A 20,876-nucleotide genomic window follows, 5' to 3' on the forward strand; every position below is an offset into this window, starting at 1 on the left:
GGATAGGGTCGGAATATGCTCAATTATGGGGCCCATTCTTGCAGCTCTTATCAAAGGACCTTCGAGAAGTAACATGTCCGAAATACCTGCAGATTTTGCAACTCATTCCCCTGGAGCCGTCAGTGACTAAGTAAGGGGGCTGCCTACTCATTGCCTAACCTATTGATCGAAGAGGTGCCCTGGGATGAGGAATACTGATGCGGAACGGGGTGGGAGTGGGGGGGGGTTGTCTCACGGGGGGGGCTCCAGGGCTTGTTTTGGTTTCTCGTTTGAATGTTTGTTCTCTGATAAAAGGCGGACATCGTAGCATTGGTGGGCTAGTTACCCAGGTACGAGACGCGGGGTCGCCCTCTGGGATGTAGACCCTTACGCTGTGTCATTGCACTGAGGTTTCACCCTGACGGCAAGTTGATGTAGGCAGCTGGGCTGTGTATCATGTCATGTTCCCGCTCAATAAAAATGATTGATTCTAAAAAATATTTTTCTTTTTCTTGCTTAGGTACGCTTACGGGACGACTTACAAACTGTGCACCGTATGTCGTACGTGCGTGCATGGTATGGTAAATATACCGTAAAAAAAACAGCCTCTACCACAAATTTTTATAATCCCGGGGGCCCATCCCCAGGGCTCAAATAAAATGTTGGGGACTGTGGGGGGAGCCCCAATGCCCCCACGGTCCCAGTCGGATCCCCGCGTCCTTCGGGACCCGGCATTGCTTTTCGTCAGAGAGAGCAGCTTACATTCTGCTCTCCCTAATGAAAAGCAATCTATTTTGCTGCTTGAAAGAGAGAACAGGTTAACCGCCTCTCTCTTTCAAATAGGAAAACAGTTTGCTATAGTAGGGTGGGAACCGCGAGGCTACCGCCCTACCATAGCAAACAGCAGTGTCCCAGGGGTAGGCACCCCAGGACACTGCAGGAGCCAGCCCTGGGGGTGGAGTTCCCCAGGGCCATCAAAGCCTCCAGGAGGGGGGGCCACACGACCCCCCTCCCAACATTGAAAAGCCCCGGGCGTTGGTGGTCCCCAGGGCTGGGGTGTCCCTAACAGACCCCCCTATTTTGAATATTAGAGCCCCGGGGAGGTGGCGGTCCCCGGGGTGTGTGGTGGGGCTTGAGCCCCCCACACAAGAATTTGGCAGCGGACACCTTGTAGCTCACTGGCTGTGAGTGACTTCGGTGGCCATCTCGGATCTATGCCTCTCCTCTGACGTCTGCTCTTCTGAGGGCCCATCTCACGCTCCTCTCTCGCTGCACCAGGTGTGTACTGGTGCTGCGGGGGTACCACAGCCAGGTTGGGTTCATGCGTACCACACCCTAGGCCTGACCCCCAGCACGGTCACTGGATTACCTCCTTTTTGCCCGCACTCACTTGCCCCCCCTGATTTTGCCCATGTTGAAGGCCGCGCGCTGCTTTTGCCCATGTTGAAGGCCGCGCGCCCCCCGCGCTACCCCGCTGAGACCAATACTCACCGGACGTCGCCCCTTTTTGGACGGACTCTCTGCACCTCCTAAACAGCCCAGTGTTGCTACCCTGATGCCTTTCTTTTCACCCCTCTGCTGGAGCTGGCGGGCCTGCTGTGGTACCCGCGGCAGCTTGTCATCGTGAGGGGTGCTGCCCATAGCTTCCCAGCGGCTCCCCGCATCCGGCCTGGCCTTGGCCTACTTACTGATGGCCTGCATCACTGCCTCTTCGTCTTGCCTGCTAGCTCCTCCCAGCTTTCACCCGGTCGTTCTATCTGGGCCTGAGGACTCTGCCTGCTTGCGTTTCCTGCCTTCCTGCCGTGGACCCCCCTGCTGGGTGGTGGAATCCCTCACCTGCCCACCGTCCAGTCATGGGGAAGACCCACCCAAAGCAGCCAAAGATCCCCTTTGACCAGCACCGGCACACCCACCAGGATGGTGCGGTCCCAGATGGGGGTGACCCTGCTGCCCCCTCAGAGATGGCCTCGTCGTGGGAGGACCACCTCAAGTCTTTCATGCTGGAAGTCAAATCCGCAGTCACGGGTATTGTGGCCCAGCTTGATTCTCATGATGCTCACCTGTGCACATAGAACCGCGGGTCTCTGACGCTGATGATGCTGCCGCTCAGGATCATTAAAAGCTCCTCCAGATGGATATGATTCTGGAACTGATACGGAATAAAAACGAGGATTTGGAAGCACGCTCCCGTAGGAGCAACCTCAGCATCACGGGCGTGCCTGAATTCACCAATATCTCACGTATAGAGGACTTCATCGAACAACTAATTCGCAAACATTTTGGCAATGTCCTTTCTCCTGTTTTTATTGTCGAGCATGCCCATTGCTCCCTCCGCCCTCGCCCCAGGCCTGCTGGCTCGCCCAATCATTGCCAAAATCCTTAATTTCAGGGACCGTGATGCAGTTCTCTGAGTGGCCAGGGAGAAAGGCGAGATCGGACATCAGGGTAATTCCTTGTCATTATACCCCGATTACACCATGGCGGTGCAGGCTGCTCACGGTGAGTTCCTCCCAGCAAAACAGATCCTCCAAAAGCATTAAGTCTCCTACTCCTTGATATATCCTGCTAAACTACGTGTCAGGCAAGGCGCAAAGATGCTTGTCTTCCCAGATCCCAAGGACACTTTGGCATTCGCAAAGAAACTAGACAAGTTGCATCGATCCCCTCCTGCGAACTCTCAAGCCACTGCAAAATGTAACCTAAGCGACACTGACTGGCTTAAATTGCACTATGAACTTACCTGTTGACTTTCTCACATGTTGCTCAAATACCTGATTGATATTTAGAAATTCTTTTTCATTTAGAAATTCTTTTTCATTTCATTTCATTCATTTCATATTGGCCTATGTTGCATTTCCCTTCCCTACATGGCTCTTGTTCCCCACAGTTATGCTTTGGGCTGGTTGCCCTTGTTCCTCTGGCGTCCTTTATACTGCTGTCTGCTACGCTGAGTGGCTTGGACACCCTGCCTCCTCGGCAGGGGTGTACGCTGAGCGACGCCATGCCCCCGTGGGATGATTCCCTCCTTGGACATAGTCTTTCCCCTTCCCAGTTGTGGATCCCTGGGGTGGGTGTGCGTGGACTCTCAGCCTGTATGGGGGGTTGGTGAGGGTCGTAGGGTGGGTGGCACTAGGGGCTTTTGGTCTTCATCTGAGACCGACTCAGTTGTTTTAGCATATTCCTGGCTGTTTTATTGCACTTCAAACGCTGTTGCACTGTGTTTCTCCCTTCATTATATGCTGCACATTCTATGCATCTGCACGAGGTCTCCTCCTCATTCATCACCTCCCTCATCATTACTTTCTTGTACATGGCACCATTTTGGACCTGGCACGTTTGTGGCCTTAATGACCACTGCGAGGCACATTTGGTACATGCCAACCTTCTCCGACACAAAGGGGACTTGTGTTTTCTTCAGGAGACCCACCTGCTCCCCGCGAGTGCCTCCAGACTCCTCTTCCGGCATTGGGGCGAAACACATACCTCCTTTTATTCTAATTACTCATAGGGGTGTCCATCCTTATATGCTGGGGGGTCCCATGGCAAACTACTCAGATGGCTGTTGACCCCAAGGGACATTTTGTGATTCTCCATGGCACACTTCAGGCCCAACCACTGACAGTAGCTGCGCTGTACGGCCCCAATAGTGACGACCTGGACTTCTTTGCTCAAGTTTGGCACCATATTTCGTCCCTGGGCCCTGCTACGCTCCTTTGGGGAGGGGACTTTAATGTAACACTGTCCACTGCATTAGATCGTTCTGGCCCCCATGCTCCCCACCCATGCTGCGGCACTTCTTCGCTCTTTCCTTGCTGACAGCGCCCTCTTTGATGCATTTTTCAGGAGAGAGTGGGAACCCAATACACCCTTGCAGGCTTGGGCAGTGAAGTTTATAAAACAAGGAGGACAGTGGCCTACAAGGGATTTTGTTCATCTGTAATTATTTGTAATTCTTTGACCAGTAAAATTATTTTAAGTCACACTTTCATTGGTAGCGGACAACAGAATTGATCAAAACAATAGAGGTATCGGTTGGTCACAGCTGTTGGTTGAAACAAACAATTAATAAATCATACACGGGGCAAACAAATTATTTTAGAAAAATATGTATTCATATATTGAATATATGTACCATAAAAAGTTTTATCAGGGATGATAACAAAAGTAATAGCAACAGCACATAGTTTGCAAGGTGACGTCAGTTGACCTGTACAAAAAAGTATGTTAACATCTTATTTATAAAATTAAAAACAATCAATGTTCTGAAGAGAAAGATGATCAAGTCGACGTTTCGGTCTGTCAAGGATATAAAACCATCAGACCATCTTCAGGACAAGCAGTTGACTGAGACTCCACTAGGTTCTTATTGAATTGTGACCTGTGAGTTCAATTTGAAAGATGTATCAATCCCGAATTTTGAATTTTAAAAAAGAGGTAACTCTGTCTCTTCGTTGGGCCAGGTATGGAATGGATAGTAGAGCTGAGTTAAACAGCTGTTTCCGTAGTGGGTGATGTCTCGCGATGTCACTATTAGAAGCAGTGAACTTCGTTGTTTCCTATAAAGTCTGGCACCTTTAAGTTGTCCAAAACGCAGTCTCGGGATGGCATCACGTGCGCTCTGAGGCTCATGAGGGCACTTGCGTCACTGGCACCCATGGTTGCTGGTCCCGTCTGGATATCTGTATTAAGACTCCAGATGCGCTCTCCTGGCTCACTTCCATTGATCACATGACACACACCCTCTCTGATCATGCACCTCTTAGTCTCTGTGTACATCTCCCCCAGTCCCCTTGTTGCACATTCTCCTGGCGGTTTCCTCCCAATGCATTGCAGGACTCTATCTTTTGCGACGAGATTCAAACAGCGATTACTAACTATTTTGAGCTTTACGAAGGTACAGTGGAGTCCCCTTCCACGCTCTGGGAGGGTTTTAAAGCTGTCATTCGCGGGGAATGTATCTCCAAACAGTCCGGTGTCCTACGCTTCATTCGGCCGCTCTCGACAAATTGGAAATGGAGAATAAATCTTTGGACTCCTCTCACGCTTGGGACCCTAAACCTGACTCACTAGCCAAGATTTGAGCAAAACGTACTGAATGTTCTGATGAGGTCAACAGAGAAATGTTGTTCCTTGGTAGGGTGGCACGAGCCCGCCAATTTGGAGAGGACGACAACCCTGGTAAAACCCAGGCCATCCTCCTCCGTCCACCTCGCGCCGTGTCCTACATAATCGCCCTCCAGTATGGGGGCCCTGCTAGGACCACTTCCCCTGAAGAAATTAAGGCACAATTTGCAGCTTTTTACACACAACTGTATACGGCCGCATCCGCCACCTCGCATGAGGTCCTTGACCAATACTTTGATATCCTCCAGCTCCTTTGGCTTGATAACCACCACCGGGAGTTTCTCAATGAGCCCTTCTCCAAAGAAGAAATCCTAGCCGCCATAAACTGTGTGCCTGGTGACAAGACCCCCGGACTGGACGACCTGCTACTCTTCTTCTACAAAATCATTGCTCCGCTTCTGGGCCGCCATGTACAATGAGTTCTTTGAAAATGGTCACTTTCCCCCTCGCTTCGCGAGGCTATGCTCACTCTACTCCTCAAGCCGGACAAATACCCCCGAATTGCGAGACTCCTATTGCCCCTGTCACTTATTAATACGGATAATAAAATCTTTGCCATATTCCCACCTTCTTCTTCTCATGCCGCACATTGCCTGCCTGGATCAGTTTGGTTTTATCCCCAGCGACTTCCCACAATCTTCTGACCATTTTCTCTGTCCTCTAACAAATTAACCCAGCACTCCCTGTAGTGGCCGCCTTACTTGATGCCACCAAAGCATTCGATACCCTAGAATGGCCCTTCTTTTTTATCTCCTTCCTCGTCTGGGCTTCAGCCCAGTCTTTATTTCACAAAATCTTACTCCTCTATACTCTCCCCACTGCCCGTCTCTGGATCAATGGAAAAACATCTGATTCCATTCCCATCGGGCGAGGCACCCATCAGGGGTGCCCGCTGTCACCTATGCTTTTTGCCATCGCAATGGAACCTCTTGCGGCTAGACTCCGACAACATCACACCCAAAGAGGCATTGGCTTCACAGCCCACACCCTTTTAGTCTCCATGTACTCGGACGATGTCACTGTATAGGTCCGCAACACCCAGGAAAACCTCAGCCCTTTGGTACATGAGATTATACGGTTTGGTGGTGACTCAGTCATACAGGTGAACTGGAACAAGTCCGTGCTCTTCCTTCTCACTGATGCCACAACGCCTTTCACCCCGGACTACCCCTTCGTGTGGGCGTCGGCCCTACTCATTATTTAGGTGTCCGGTAAGCAGGGGCATGGACGAACTCTGGAGAGCTTACTTTGGCCATGTTGTGGACTGGTTTAAGTCCAAAATTCCCCTTTGGAGCCAGCTCCCTTTGTCTTTGGTCGGTCAATTAGCAATCGCCAAGATGGTTGTGCTCCCAAAATTTTTATATTTATTTGTCAACGTACCCATTACCCTCACTGTCCACTTATTCTACAAGGTGCGCTCATTGCTCATTTCTCTGGTATGGGCCGGCAGACAGTCTAGGATCGCGTATAACATTCTCACGCTTCCGATGTCGCGTGGCGGTCTTGGTTCCCCAGATTTTAAACTCTACGCTCTTTGCACTCAGGCCAGTTTTCTGCATTTTTAGCTCCAATCAACTCCTTTCCAGCCACATGTTGCGGTGGAAGCTGATCTTGCTGCCCCATGGCCGCCCCAGCCAAACTCCCACGCCCTGAGATTGATGCTGTTGAGGCCTTACGCTGAGCCTGGAAGAGACTCCGTCGCTTTTCCGGTGCTGATATGCTTTCCGCGAATACGATGCCAATCGCCTATCACCCAGCTTTCCCTCCTCTTCAGGCCTCTAGAATGGTTAAAAATGCAACTCCCTTAAGGCTGACTACAGTAGCGGATTTCTACCCGGGGAACACATTCTTCTCTCTCACTCCCGATTCTGGTCCTATGGACACCTTACTCTATTATCAACTCAAGGTGGTGTGCATGGAGCTGCATCCCTTGTTTCCCCAGCGTCCCCCCTTGATGGCCAGTCTTGACTTCCTTTATTCATCCACCTCCCCTCGGAAGCTAGTGACTAAAATGTATGCCTTTACGCTGGTAGCTTACTCCACCTCTACTGACCGGGCACGCGTGGCATGGGGTGAGGACCTTGGTATGGAAATTTCTCAAGTTGACTGGCTTTACTGTTGCAATCAGATTAAGCGCCTGTCCCCAAATTAACGTCTGCATCTTATTCACTTTAAATATTTGCACAGGCTATACTGGACTCCCGTTCAACTTCACAAGATGTAACTTGTCCCTAATGAAAGATTCCTGCGCTGCTCTGCTCCTGCGGCAGACTTCTCCCAACCTGCCTGGCTGTGCTCCAAGGTCTCAACTTACTGGCGTGAGGTCTGTGCTACTATTTCTGAGATCACTTCATCGCCAGTCCAGCCTGATCCTCCTCTTTGCCTATTAGGCTTCGTTAAATTTTGCCCAGACGCCTCCCTCCGCTTCATCGCCATGCTGCTGGTCCTTGCACGGCGTAGTGTCTCCATGTGCTGAGGCCGCAACCCCCCACTGAAGTTCGCCCATTGGCTTGAGGATGCACCGTGCTTCCAGATTCTACTGTCTGAATTCTGGGACCTCATGCCAGCTAGGTCCCGTCAACTAGACATATGAAGTCCTCTTATGTCTTACCTCCTAAATTCCCAGAGTCCAGCGACCTCTCCCGTGCTCCCCGCCTGTGTTTCGTCCGCGGCGGCATCCAGTGTGGGTCAGTGTAACTTGTCCTTTTTTTTTTCCAAGCTTGTTTCGTCCCTCTCTCACATGTTAGTTGCCACTCGCCATCACTTGTCCCACTGTCCTGGTGCTCTTACATTATATCTAGCATGTTTTGCTCTTCAACGCTATGTATTTTTGGTTAACCTTGTTGAATTCTATTGACTTTATGTACATGCTGTTCTGATTTGAGGCAAGTATGTAACTTTGCTATGCAATTTGGCACAATAAAGGTTTTTGAAAATCAACAAAAAAAAGTACCAGAAGGGTCAATTGTGATAACAGTGTGCCCCGTAATGCTGGTTTAAGTTCACATGTCCAAATAATGATATTCAGCACCAGGGGAAACTTGCAATGTCATCGCCTTGATGTGATGTGTTGCCTGTCTGTCATTCAGTGACAGCCCGAACTGCCAAGCCATGCCTTCCCTGGACCGGAAAACAAGCTACCGAGGACCGGTTTCTGGCATTTCAGCCTTCTTCAGCCCGGTTTGCTTGAATCCAGTGGTGTGGAGAGCATGGGACTCACGTCTGAGCATACCCTTCCCACTCGGGGCGACAAATGCAAAAACCACAGTTGATGGACAGAATGCAGAACAATGTCACGCATTCAACCCAGTACAGAGATCTGGGCCTAAATCCATCTTTTTTTTGCACTCCACACCACCCCAGTTCAGACATGGCCTTATGCAAATCAGTCTGACCCTGTGCCTCATGGGAACAGTCCAGCCCGAACTGCCAAGCCATGCCTTCCCTGGACCGGAAACAAGCTACAGAGGACCAGTTTCTGGCATTTCAGCCGTCTTCAGCCCGGCTTGCGTGAATCCAGTGGTGTGGAGAGCATGGGACTCACTTCTGAGCATACCCATCCCACTCGGGCGACAAATGCAAAAACCACAGTTGATGGACAGGATGCAGAACAATGTCACACATTCACCCCAGTACAGAGATCTGGGCCTAAATCCATCGTGAGTGTAGCAGTGTGTGCACTGAACAATTGCTAAATGTGGGTGTGGATGTGGATTGCTGTTCAATTTGTCTTTTCAATGTTGACCCTTTTATCCTCGAAGTGTTAGTCTCGGGTTCCATTAATGTATCTGCACTTCCACTGCAGTTCCTCTCAGTGGTCTGACGGAGTCAGACTAAAGTTGTGCGTGGCTGGCCAGTGCTTCAATAGGTGGAGTGTAACTTTTATAACTTTGCCCTATTGACTCTTTTTATGGTTTGTTCTTGTGATTGCATGGCCCTCATTTTGCCTCTCTTTGATTTTCGATTAGCTCCTTCCATTTTTGAGTCGATAACGCCTGCTCTGACCAGGCGTTAGGCATTGTTAACATGGGGGTGTGGATCATAAAGCTGAATCCACCCCCCCATATTAACAAGGCACACATTAGCTCGTGAAAACAACGCTTGTTTTCACGCGCTAATGTTCACTATCGCCGGCTATCGCAGGATTTAGTATCGCCTATGTGTTGCGCGTTGATAATAACGCGCTAACACGGCGAAAAAATCCGCCGATAGCCGGCGATAGTGACATGTGCGTTGTGCGTTTTTTAACGCACATCTTGTTATTATTCCCCTATACTTCGTACTCGTAACGGGCTTTTAGAATTCGGCCAGAGGCAAAGTACAAACAAGTGCGCACAGCTCTTCAACCCAGGAATGGCGTTCAGTAGGTAATACTGCTAATGTACTTTTTTTTTGTTGGTTGTAAACGGGTTTGTGAAACAGGCCGCAAGAGTTTATCTCATCTTAAATCAAATCATATATTGTGAGTAGTTTATGGTTATGATCCTTAAGTACTCAAGATAAGTAATACTGTCTAAGAAACATTCATATACCAAAAAATGGTGACGCAGTTTCTAATATGCTGCTCCATTTAAGTATCTACTTGAAATACAAGGAAATAGTTTTCTAATCACAAATTAGGAAGCTTAACAACATAGGCCATTTTCAATTATATCAGCAGGGATGATTTTGATGCAGACCGCAGCTTAATATAGCAAGCTTGCAGGATTATAGATAACCTCTGCAGCCATAATGTATTCACAAATAATTACACTTTGCAAATGGAAACCAGATGATTGAGTAAACTCTGAATTCTTATTGCACAAACACACATAGTCCTGAAAGATAACTTTATAAATCAAAGGCCGTTTTAATTCATTCAGTAGGATGCCATGAATACAAAGTGGCTTCCTAACACATTGTAATATGTACAAGATAGCATTGAATCGAATACTCCTGTTTCTTTATTAGGCAGCAGAAAATACAGCCGTAAAAATCCCTATTATGTTGAAAGTCTGTGAATTAATCAGTAAATGCTAAAAGTCGGCGTTTATCTAGGTTTCTCAAACGTAAATACAGAATCTCCGCCCCCCCCCACACTTTCAGTCCGTCTCTTTTTCACATGTGTTCACCTGGTTTGAAAATAATCAATGAAATACAAGGGCACACGTAGTTCGTTTTAATATATGTGTGTATAAACTGGACTCGGACACAGCTTGAATCTCTTCCACTTCATACAGGTATGAGATGGTGGGATCCGTATAGGAAGAGGTACAGTAGACTTGTTATTCTGTTTAGAGTTAAAACAAATTTGACTTGAAATACTAGCCACAATGACCTTGTATGACCTTGGACCGATCTGCTTTAAGATTTACATTTCTCTTACACAACATTGCATAAAATGAAATATTCCAGAGTACGAGTAGCCTTATGGGCAATCGGGCAATGCACAAAGGGTCAGTTCCCACGGACTCAACATAATTTAATACGCAGACAACACACAATTTATACACTCGTTTACCACCTAAACTAACTTCTGCGACGCCACGAGCAACATAGCCAACTGGATTTGAGACAGCTGCCTTAAACTCAACTCTGACTCGACAGAAGTACTGATCTTTGGGAAGAACTCTTCCATATGGGGCTGGTGGCCAGCAGAACTCGGACCAACAGCCACACCAACAGACCCAGCTCACAATCTAGGCCTTATGATAGACGGTAAACTGACCATGAAACAACAAGTCAACGCTGTCGCCTCCACTTGCTTCCACACCCTTCGCACGCCCCGCCCCCAATCTTTAGATGGATCCCTGTCAACACCAGAAAGACCATAACTCAGGCTCTCATCACCAGCCACCTCGACTATGTCAACAATCTCTACACCGACATCTCCACCAAGCTCTTCAGAAGACTCCAGACCATACAGAATGCTGCCACCAGACTAATTCAGGACCTCTCCAAACAAACCCATTTCACCACCTCCTCAGAAACTTCCAATGGTTACCCATTCAGAAGAGATGCCAGTTGAAGATTGTTGTAATATCCTGCTGTTAAACGCACTTGTTATGGTATGTCCCCCTCACCCTCTCCCAAGCGCATTATGGAACAGTCCCATGAAATGTTGGTGGGGCATTCGTCTTAGAACGTTGTGTGAGGCTGGCAGCGCAAAGACCAAGACACACATAAAGCTGCTCTTCTTCTACATCCTTTGTGGCAGTGACATTCTTACAAATTGGCGACGAGGCTGCGCGGGGGGCAGGTCCTGGTCTTTCCCCGTTTCTCCAGCGCTGCCGATAAGCCGAGACACCGATCAAGCAAGCCGTGAGTCATTATGTTTTTGACAGCGTGAGAAGTACTCGCATCAGCGCACACAGCGGCAGGCTAGTTTATGGACGTGAGCACAAAGTAAACTGGTCCGTTTTCCGCTAGCTATTCCGTTTTAAGTGTCAGAGTGTGAGACATTCAGTGTGCGGCTGCTAAGGCGAGGTACCCAGCTGAGAAAGTCGGCGTTCTGAGGCCGACGATCGTCACGGTTCTTTTGTTGCGATCTATGACAAGCGGCGCATAATACTGAGAGAGCGGTCCTTTGGTCATAAATATAGAGCCAGCTGTTGTAGCTTTGAGGCCATACTGAGGGATATACTTGAGAAAAAATAAAAAAAATAAACAATTGACCGGGAAAGAATTACCAGCGTTTAACAGCCAGGCAAGGCACTCGCCTCGTTATCTCTCTCAGCTGTTGACTTTGGCGAAGCACATGCGTTAGGCCAAGAGAGGGCATGCAAGTATTTCCCGGCGCAAGGAATGTGATGTGGGTGAAACGAAGGTAGCATCTGTGTGAGGATATTTGTGGTCACATTTTGAGGAGGAAGCCAATTAAAGTCATAAAGGACTGGCATCACGCTGACAGGCACAGCTAATGAGACTTTGGAAGCCTGTCAGAATTCATATTATTACCAGATCACTTTGATAGGCTCAGCTGAGTCTAAACGAGTAGCCTGTTGGTATTATGTGGAGGAAAATATAGATAATAAAAGCACGCTGACGGGCACAGCTACAAGACTGGGGATGACTGTCTGAGCTTTATCCTTGCCTGCGAACGCTTATTGGCACAGCTTGTTGGAGAACAAAAGGGTAAAAGAGTGTTTTGACATTGAAATTGGGAACAGAGGCGCTGACAGGCCTAGTTATTATTTCAAAAGTATATTTCCAGCCTGTGTAAAAGTAATCCATTTAAAGGTGGCAGAAATGTAAAAAGGAGCTAGAGGTGATTAGGATTGGTTTACTTGTTCTCTCAAATTTAGGAGAAGTAAGTGAAGTAAAATTTATGTGAGTGTGGCAGTGAAATGCTCAAAAAGCCTAACCACCATTCTCCCTACACCTTCCAAAACATTTACCACAAATTTAACTTAATCCATGGCAACTGCAATGTCAATGTCCCAACCACCTCCTTTTCTAAATGAGGATGGAAAACCCCTCACTCCCTGGAAGAATTGGGTAAGGATATTTGAGTCCTATTTAATAACTATTGGTGGCAATAGGTTCTCATCTGTTAGAAAACTACACATATTGCTGCACAAATAGGGAAACATGCAAGAGAGATATATGACAATTTGCCAGACGCTGTTAGCGATAGCAGTAGTGGAGGGGTGGATGGTGATGCTCCACCTGACGTATATCAAGTTGCTTTGATAAAATTAGATGCTCAGTTTGGGAAGAAAATAAATGTGGTGTTGGAGCGACACAAGTTCTTCTCCAGGTCTCAAGGGAAGTATGAGAGAGTGGTGAATTATATAGCTGTACTTAGAGGCCCATCTTCCACCTGTGATTTTGGAAACCTTACAGATTCACTGATTAGAGACCAATTGGTTAGATGCACATCAGATAAAAAGATACAAGAAAAGTTGTTAGCAGATGCCCCAGATCTGAAACAGGCCGTGGATATAGCCAAGAGCATTGAGCACACAGCCTTCTACATGAGTGAGTTGAAGGATGCTGTTGAAGTAAAGCAAGTGTGTGAAGAAGAAATACAGAAAGTATCAACAAAGCATGATAAAAGCAGAAATATACCTATGGGGAGTTCTGTTCTAAGATCTGAAACCCAAAAGTTAAAATTTTACCGTTGTGGCAATCCAAACCATCTAGCAAATAATGTGAAGTGTCCAGCAAGGGGAGCTATATGTAGGAAGTGTAACAAACGGGGACATTTTACCAAAGTATGTCATGAAATGAAGAAAGATGTGACTCATGTTATTTTTGATGAGGATGTACCTAGCGATTACATAGTATTCCAGGTTAATGAACTGCTTGAAGGCTCTGATTGTAATTACCCTGAGTGCGAGATTTGGCTTGACAATGTACCCTATAATGTATATGCTGATTCTTGTTCACCTTATACACTCATAAATTAAACCACATTCAAGGCAAGGTCTGTTGACAAAAATTATGAGCTATTACCTCCAGACATCAACCCAGGAGGATACAACCGTGACACCATACCCCTTGTTGGAATGGTCATTATGCACATCAAATTCAAGGATAGAGTCACCGTGGGCAAAGTGTATTTAACCAAGAAGGGATCGTGCTTACTGGGATGGAAACATCAGAAAGACCTTTGCATCAAATTAGATCCCAATGCCTCTGAGCCAGTGTACTTGGTGGAGCAACCAGGCATAGGTACAGATGTGTGTGAGGAGTTCCCGAGGTATTTTCAAATGAATTAGGTCTACTTAAGGGTTTCCTCCATAAGATAAAGTTGAAAAAACACTGCAAGCCCACTGTACATAAAGCTAGATCTGTACCGTTAGTGGTGAGAGATTCTCTAAAAAAAGAACTAGAGAAGTTGGAATCCATGGGGGTAATTGAAAAAATCGAGAACTCAGAGTGGCTCGCCCCCATTGTGGTAGCTTCAAAAGGTGGTGGCAAAGGGATTCGTTTATTTGTGGACCTCAGGGACCTCAATGCCAACATCTGGGTGGAGAGGCATCCCCTCCCAATAATAAATGAAATGCTCAGCGTGTTAAAAGGTGCGAAATACTTCAATGTTTTAGACCTCTCGGCGGCATACCACCAGGTTGCCCTTCATCCGGAGTCTAAAAGCCTGACTTCCTTTATCACGCCTTTTGGGGCATACCAATACAACCGGATGCCATTTGGGTTGGCATCTGCTGCTGCCGTTTTCCAACGCATAATGCAGCATATCTTAGATGGTCTTGGAAAAGTCTTGTGCTTCCAGGACGATATACTGATTTATGGAGACTCAGAAAGTGAGCACAACATGAACCTGAGAGAAGTTTTGAGCAAGTTGAGTAAGGCAGGCTTTACCACCCAAAAGGACAAGTGCAAGATAGGGGTGAGGACTGTGACTTACTTAGGACACACCATTTCAGGAGAGGGGATTAAGCCTAAAACTAGCCTGGTGGATGCAGTGATATTAGCTCCTGCACCCTCTAATAAAGATGAGCTTAGGTCCTTTCTGGGGTTGGTGGAATACATGACGACATTTATTTCAAAATGTTTCAAGTCATATATGCTATATGAGGGAACTCTTGAAGAAGGGTAGCACCTTTGTGTGGAGTTCAGAGTGCCAAGAAGAGTTCAAATATGTCATTTCATCTATTGCCAAGGCGCCCACATTAGGCGTGTTTGATCCTAATGAAAAAACCACACTTACTACTGACGCAAGCAGTAAAGGCCTGGGGGCATCCCTCACTCAAATGGTTGGGGGATGTGAGAGAATAATTGCTTTTGCTTCTAGGGCATTGAAAGACCCAGAGTCAAATTACTCCATCATTGAAAGGGAAGCCTTAGCATGCTATTGGGCAATAACTAATTTTTAATTCTTCCTGTGGGGATTCCCTTTACCTTGAGGACCGACCACAAGCCACTAATTCCACTATTCTCTATGAAGAACATTGAGAGGGCCACTCCACACATTTCAAAATGGGTGTTGGCGTTGCAAGGTTACAATTTCACCATGTGTTATGTGGCCGGTGAGAAAAACACTATAGCAGACTGCATGTCAAGATTGCCGGTACATGGTGAAGATAACTGGTGCAGTCCACCAGAAGAGGTAATTCTTGCAGTAGAACACCCGGCCATTAGTAAGGAGGAGTGGGAGAAAGAATCTCGAGATGACCAGGTGTTAATGGAATTGAGGAGATTAATTGAGAAAGGGTGGCCTGAGCATAATAGTGAGTTGACAGAAAACCTCAAGCCATATTGGGCAGTAAGAAATGAGTTATCCAACATGAGTGGTCAGGTGTGCAAAGGAAATAAAGTCATTCCTCCCGGTAACATGAAGGACAGGATCATAGCATTAGCACATGAAGGTCATCCAGGAAGAAGCATGACTAAGAGTAAGATCAGATAACATTATTGGTTCCCCAAGATGGATGGGTTGGTGGAGATTACTGTAAAGGACTGTGAGGCTTGTGGAAGGTGTGACGAATCCAAAGTAATACACAAAGCACCACTCATTCTGGTGGGGGTACCCACGAAACCTTGGGACAAGCTGGGAAATGATATTATAGGCCCATTGAACCTACTTAACACCAACCAGAAGTTTATGTTTGTAATCATTGATTACCACTCTCATTGGATCAGTACTAAATCTGTGTCCTCTATAACTACAGAAGTTTTAATTGAATTTTTGCAGGAAGTGTTCGCTATGGAAGGTATACCGAGCACCCTGGTGACAGATAACGGGGTTCAGTTTACGTCAGATGCAATGAAATATTTCTTATCTGAGTTGGCAATATCACACATAAGAACTCCTTTTCACTGTCCAAAAGCAAATGTAATGGTAGAAAGGGCAAATAGAATGTTGAAGAACTCTATTCAAATGGCTGTTATAATGCATGAACCAATAGAGGAAGCTATAAGGAAGACACTCTGGTCTTATCATTCTTCCCTAATGCTGTGACAGGAGTATCCTCTTTCGTATCCCTTAAAGGGAGGAATCCAGGATCTAAGCTCAACCCAAACTGGTTAAATGGAGGTGTTCCTTTGTGGGTGGATAGAGATTCTGTGAGAAAGAAGGTGGAGATACATCAAGCTGATTAGAAAAAACCAAATACGACAAGAAGTGGGGCACCACTAACAGGAAGTTCTGTGTGGGTAGTAATCAAAAGACCTGTCATAGGACGTGCAAAAGTGTCCTCCTTCTCCAAACCAGTGAGAGTACAGCGTGTGAATAATACCTCAATGGTTCTGGAAGATGGAAGCACATGGAGAATAGACAATGTAAGTTGCTGCCCTGATGTGTGTGTCCCAAGGGCTGGAAGCAAAGAGGACCCAGAGGATGTTCACCCGGATGTTCAAGCAGCCAGAGAAACTAGGGTGCGTCAGCCACCATGTTGGCAAAAGGACTATGTGAAATAGATCTGTTTTAAGCATACTGAGCCTCCCTTGGAGGAATTGTTCTGCATCTTTTGTTATTCCTTACAGAGGGAGATGTGTTGTAATATCCTGCTGTTAAACCCACTTGTTATGGTATATCCGCCTCACCCTCTCCCAAGCGCGTTATGGAATAGTCCCATGGAATGTTGGTGGGGCGTTCGTCTTAGAATGTTGTGTGAGGCTGGGAGCGCAAAGACCAAGACACGAATAAAGCTGCTCTTCTTCTACATCCTTTGTGGCAGTGAAATATTTACAAAGATCCTTACGCACACCTTCAAATCTCTACATGATCAAAGACAGGCCTACATCATCATTTCAAACTTCCATCTACGGCAAGTCACTAGTGCTCCTCTTCACTGGCCAAAGTACATACCCACAACATTTGTTGCAGTAGGGCCGCTCCTTCTCCTACATCACGCCAAGACCTGGAACAATCTGGCCTTCCATCTTTCAACAGCACCATCTCTGTCAGACTTCAAAAAGAAACTCAAGAACTGGCTCTTTGATGGAGACCCACAGAGCCCCGATACCCTTAGGGTATACAAATTGATTGGTTGAAGGGCTGGCCTCATAGACCAGCAGGTGAGCTTTTTACGTCTGTGTGTAGACCTGTTTTATAGTCTGGTGGTCAGTCTTTTACTGTTAATTTCCCTGATATTATCATAAACATTGGTTGCAAGCACAAATGCATGCATGCTGCTACACCTTGTGAAATCCTTAGATAACGTGTCTTCACAAGTTGAAAACTGCCCTGATTTGCAAGTGTGTGTAACTTGTTTTGTCTGATTCACCAATTGGTGCTGCTTTTATTTTGATGCCCATGCTTATTTTCTTTACAAGTCGGACCCTGACCAATTCATATATCCTGGCAGTCATGGAAATCTTTTGATGAGGATTACTTAGGTGCATGTTGATACAGGACCACTTACCACAGTTTCTACCAGCTATATGTTACCTCGATTTTGCCTCAGACAAATCCAACTGAAGCGATGCAAGTACTTAAAGGCGAAACTGTATGAAATATTTGATGTAAAACACATTAGAATCAACTAAAAGAGAACGGAGAGCTGTTTCTGATACCTCCTACGATGCACCTTTGCAGGTTTACCTTTGCACTCAAACACTATTATGAATTTTTTTTAAATGTGTCAGTTATTTTATATATAACTGAGTCACCCATCTTGTCTCAAAATTGAATTGTAGGGTATCCGGTAAGAGATAGCCAACAAACCCCAATAATACCAGTCTTAAAGTCTTAGAAATGATGCAATTAGATTCAGTAATTTACCATAATTCACAATATTATCCAAGCTAAGCTTGGTTTAGTGACACAGAAGAATAGTGATCATGATACAGGAAACTGTGCAGACTGAACATCAGAGTTACTCATTAAAATTCCTTTTTATGTGTGGGTGGCACAACTTGGTGGAAGCCCTTTCAAAGGGCTATATTACAAGCAGAACCTACTCTACCAAACCAAGGGAGGGGAGGCATTTGCCTCATGATGTCCCAGGGCTGGACCTACTATGGTGATTGAGTTAATAGGCCAAGTATTACACCTTCAGTAGTTAACTCTCAAGGCTAGTGCATGTTCAGCAGTCCAAGTCTTTTTTGGGGGTGGGGTGTGAAAGATATACACAAGCCACAAGACTTAAAACATGCTCAGCAGCACCAAGAAATTAATGTCAAGCCAGAGACTTGCTTTTATGAAAAATGTATTATTTATGTATGAACACAACGTGTGATACAGCACACAACAAATAACATACACAATCTTTGTAAGGTCAGCACCCTAACATTGACAGGGCAGGTCCTGAGTCCTGCTTCCCTGACTACTGGCTGTGGTTTCCCTCCATTTACAAAACTCAGGGTAGGCCTAGCTAATGAGTACTAATCTTAAAAGTATCACAATGGCTGCTGAAGTCAAAATGCCTGAACACTGTAGTGCTATCATCAATTCAAGTTCCTCCAATGGCTCCAGACGATCAGACTCATCCGCTTCCGCTGTTGTTGCCATATAGAAGGGTTACGGATGTGGCTGTGGCCCAGAGTCATCTGATGGTTCAGCTTTGCATTCATCGTGAGCAGACGGTAAGCAATGAACATTAGGCTTGTCACTGTGGGTAGGACAGGTAGCTGGATGTTCGTGATGCTGCTCCAAATCAACGGTGATTCCTCCTAATTCTGGCTGTAGGTCTTGGGCAGTGACGGACCTAAGAAACTTGGCTTGGTTTTACCCCATTGTTTTGCCTTCCATCCTCTTGTTTTTGCTGGCATCATTTTTGCTAGCTTTTGGACTGCTAACCAGTGCTAACGTACTTGGGTGCTCTCGGTTTTAAATATCCAATAGGCATATGTCTTTTATTTGTAAGTCCTTAGTTAAGTGGTACTACATGTACCCAGGGCCTATACATCAGTAAATGCTACTAGCGGCCCTGCAGCACTCATTGTGCTACCCACTTAAGCAGCCCTTTAAACATACCTCAGGCCTGCCAGGGAAGCTGGTGTGTGCAGTTTTAAACTAGGTCAGAAACACCCCAGGAGGAAGGAAGCACTGTACCTAAAAAGTTAGACATGTACTTTCACATTTTACATATTTTGGTAGCTAGTGAAAAACCCATAATTCATTTTTTTACTACTACAAGGCCTGCCTGTCCCATAAAATACACTTTGGTTAACTTATTGCATTCAATAAGTGATTACTCTCAATTGTAAGCAGGGAGGGATGTCTAGCTTGGTTTCTGAAGAATTGTAATTTAAACCCTTCTTAAATGGTAAAGTCAGATTTTAGGCCACTGCTTTGAAAATGCCACTTTTAGAAAGTAGTTTTTTTCTTGTTCTAACCTTTTACAGCTTGCTGCCTGTTTCCTGGATTACATGACTAGGTGTAGCTGCCAGTTGGCCCTTGTATATTGCTCACAGGTAGTGAGACAAAGGAGCATAGGTGTTGGCAGGATGGACCATTGCTTGCTTGATGAGGGGGAGAAGTTTTCTCCTACCATACTAACATATCATAAAGGGCTCTGCCAGAGCACATTCACAAAGGGTTCAACTCTAGTCTATTGTGACACCAGAAAAGCTGGAGCTGGAGCCAGGTTGGGGAAGCAGGAAATTCTAGACACCTTTGAGGGTACAACTTCCAGAACCTTTTCCTACTTCAAAGTGGGTACCAGGTATAAATAATGGACCCTCAGACCTAGCTCTTCAGTACACCTCTGGACCTATGGAAAATGAAAGGAAGGACTGCTGGGCTGCGCTGCAAGTTGGACTGCTACTCTGCTGCCCTGCTGCCTTAGTGAAAGGACTGGGCCTGCATCTTGAATCGAAGACCACCAGTGAGACTTGAAGGGCTAATTAGCCTTGCCTCTCGATGAGACCTTCAGGGACAGAAAAGGTTCCAACCACTTTGCACTCAGAACCTGGACTCTTTCTGCTGTAAGTACTACCCCCCCCCCCCCCCCAAGTGGTGCCACCCCAGTCCTGGACCCTTGGAGTTTGGATGAAGGTGCTCTGCCAGTCCACCAGTGGTCCTGTGAAGCAGAACTGATTCAGTGTGATGCATCTCCTTGCAGCCACATTGAAACCACCGCAGTGCTCAGTCTCCTCTGAACCGCCTCTGCACATTGTGACCTCGATGCAGGACTCCGCTTTGCAAGTCCTGGACCCTTGGAGTTAGGGGTGAAGGTGCTCTGCCAGTCCTCCAGTGGTCTGTGAAGCAGAACCGATGCAAGTGATGCATCTCTTGGCAGCCACATTGAAACCACCACAGATGACATATCCCCATTGCATCCTCCATGCAGGACTCTGCATTCCAGGGCTGTCATCGATGGCATCCTTAATGGTGACACAGGGTTCCTCATTGCAGCACTGTAGATCCTTGAAATCATCACTGTGCAATAAATTCTTGATGCTGCATCTCAAAACCCTCCATAAACCAGAATTTAAGGTACTTTTTGTTTGGTGTGTCTAACTTGGTCCCTGTAGCCGGCCCGTGCTACATTGCGGTCAGCCTGAACTTGTGACTTCTTCACGGTCTAACCCAACCCGATATCCCCAGTTGGTGCTTTGTGCTTCAAATTAGTATTTTTGCTTAAAGGTTTGAAATTGCATATCTTCTGTTCGACTGGTTAGACTTTTCTTAAATTGGTCTAAAATAATTATTTTGGTTTAACTTTATTTTTACCAATTGGAATGGGATTTTTCTAATGTTGGGTTTTTACTTTATTACTGTCTGAAGTGCTGCATAAATAGTTAATGCATGGCCTCCAAGATAAGCCTGACTCCTTTTGTGGCAAGCTACTAGACAGTTAACCACAGGTTAATCTGGGGTTTGCTTGTAGTTCACCCTGACAGAGATTATGGTTGCTGTTTGAGTTGATGTTTTACCCCTTTCA

The sequence above is a fragment of the Lissotriton vulgaris genome, chromosome 4_1 (genome assembly GCF_964263255.1).
Source record: "Lissotriton vulgaris chromosome 4_1, aLisVul1.2, whole genome shotgun sequence".
Lineage (NCBI taxonomy): Eukaryota > Metazoa > Chordata > Amphibia > Caudata > Salamandridae > Lissotriton > Lissotriton vulgaris.